We start from the raw sequence: 2,754 nt of genomic DNA, 5'->3' as shown, positions 1-2,754 counted from the left end.
AACTCTGTACCAGGCACCATGCTAATATTTACCATGCACTGATTGTTACTTAACAATATCTTTATTCAAATTAAAGTTTTGTTCAAGTCAGAGGTTTCTTTAAGAATATTAAGAAATGCTTGCTCAACAGATCTGTAACTAAATCACCTAATTAAATGAAGTTTTCCCACCTGCATCTTAGAAATGCAGAGTCTGTTTTCTTTCCCAATTTTGTGTATTAAGAATCCCCCAAGTCCTAGGGCCTAAATTTTCAGAAAGAAAGCTTATTATATAGTTGGTGTGAATTAAATTCAACCAAGATTTCTTTACCACTTAAAAAAAAATTCAGTTACGGTTGACATACAATTATTAGCTTCAGTTTCACAACAGAGTGATTAGACATGTACATAACCTGCAAAGTGACCCTTGGATAAGTCTGGTATCTATCCAATACCATACATACTTATTACAGTCTTATCGACTATATTCCATACGCTGTATTTTACATCTGCATGACTATTTTGTGACTGCAAATTTGTACTTATTAATCCCTTTAGCTTTTTCATACATCCCCCAACTCTCCCTCCATCTGCAACCATCAATTTATTTTTTGTCTATGAGTTTATTTTTATTTTGTTTGTTCATTTATTTTTACTTTTTTAAAAATTAAGTATATTTTATTGATTATGCTATTACAGTTATCTCATTTTTTCCCCTTTGCCCCCCTCTGCCCGGTACCTCCATTCTCTCCAGCAATCCCCCCGCCCTCCGCCACCCCAGTTTATGTCCATGGGTCGTACATGTGAATTCTTTGGCTTTTCTGCTTCCCATACTCTTCTCAGCACCCCACTGTCTATTCTGTACCCACCAACTATGCTTTTTATTCCCTGTACATTTTCCCCCATTCTCTCCCTTCTGCTTACCCACTGAGAACCCTCCATGTGATCTTTATATCTATGACTCTACTCCTAGTTGCTTGCCCAGTTTTTTTTTTTGTGTGTTTAAAAGATTCTGTTGTTAATAGTTGTGAGTTTGTTGTCATTTTATTGTTCATAGTTTTGACCCTCTTTTTCTTAGATAAGTCCCTTCAACATTTCATACAACAAGGGCTTGGTGATGATGAACTCCTTGAGCTTTACCTTGTCTGGGAAGCAATGTATCTACCCTTTAATTCTAAATGATAGCTTTGCTGGATAGAGTGATCTTGGATGCAGGTCCTTGCTTTACATCTCTTTGAATATTTCTTGCCAGTTATTTCTTGCCTGCAAAGTTTCTTTTGAGAAATCTGCTGATAGTCTTATGGAACTCCTTTGAAGGTAACTCTCTGCTTTTCTTTTGTTGTTTTTAAGATTCTCTCTTTATCTTTAACCTTTGGCATTTTAATTATGATGTGTCTTGGTGTGGTCCTTTTTGGGTCCAACTTGTTTGGGATTCTCTGAGCTTCCTGGACTTGCATGTCTAGTTCCTTCACCAAATTGAGGAAGTTTTCTTTCATCATTTTTTCAAATAAGTTTTCAATTTCTTGCTCTTCCTCTTCTCCTTCTGGCATATCTATGACGCAGGTGTTGGTACATTTAAAATTGTCCCAGAGGTTCCTAAGCCTCTCCTCATTTTTTTTTGAATTCTTGTTTCTTTGTTTCCTGTTGACTGTTTATTTCCTTTTATTCCAAATCATTGATTTGAATTCCAGCTCCTTCCCTTAACTGTTGGTTCCTTACATATTTTTGTTTATTTCACTTTGTATAGCCTTTACCTGTTCCTTTATTTCGTGGCTGTACTCACTCATTTCTTTGAGCAACCTTATCACCAGTGCCTTGAACTCTGCCTCTGATAGGTTGGCTATCTCCGTCTCACTTAGTTCTTTCTCCGGAGTTTTGATCCATTCCTTTATATGGGCCTTATCTCCCTGTCTCTTCATTTTGGCAGCCTCCCTGTGTTTCAGTGTATTAGGTAGAACTGCTTTGAATCCCGTTCTGGGCGCACCTGTTCCATTGTAAAGAGCAGAGCCTTAGTTATTCACTGGGGCAGGGCAGCCCACTTCACTGCTTTGTGATGCTATATGTGGGAAAAGGGTCAGAGAGGGAACAATGCCACTTGCTTGGCTCTCGCCCCATTTCCAGTCACTTCCTCTACTTCCCATAAGTGCCTGGTACCCTTCTAGTTCTTGCCCTGGTGCTGATTCCCAGAGTAGGCAGGTTTGCAGTCATTCTAGAGCTCTGTAGGCCCTTTGAATGGACTCTCCTGAAAGATCAGCGGTTTCTTGAGAGAACCTTATTAGTCTACAGCCAGAGGTTATGAAGCTTTATTCTCCTATTCTTGGAACCTTGGGTGGCGCAGTCTGGCCTGGGGCTTGAATAGCTTGCTCTATTTTCCCTCCCAGTTTTTATTTACTGCACATTAGTATGGGACCACCCATTCTGCCAGCCATGCCTCAGCTGTCTTGCTACTGCTGCTGACCACCGCCTGGCCACATTCTCTCCGTTCCTTCTAACCATATGGATGAATGTTTCTTCTTTAAATTATTGGTTGTTGGACTTCCATATAGTTCTATTTTCTGGCAGTTCTGATTGTTTTGTTTTTAGATTGGTTGTTATCTTTCTTATGGCCAAGAGAATATATCTCCGACTTGGCCGGAAGTCCTATTTTATTTCTTAGATTCCATATATGAATGAAATAATTTGCAGTTTGTCTTTCTCTGACTGACTGATGTAACTTAGCATAGTACCCTCTAGGTGCATCCACATTATTGCAAAATTAGGTTTACAGTTGTGAGTA

The sequence above is a fragment of the Pteronotus mesoamericanus genome, unplaced genomic scaffold, assembly GCF_021234165.1.
Source record: "Pteronotus mesoamericanus isolate MK-2021 breed Mesoamerican mustached bat unplaced genomic scaffold, CSHL_Meso_final scaffold_232, whole genome shotgun sequence".
NCBI classification, from domain to species: domain Eukaryota; kingdom Metazoa; phylum Chordata; class Mammalia; order Chiroptera; family Mormoopidae; genus Pteronotus; species Pteronotus mesoamericanus.
The sequence above is the reverse complement of the archived record's forward strand: the minus strand, read 5'-3'. Positions refer to the sequence as shown.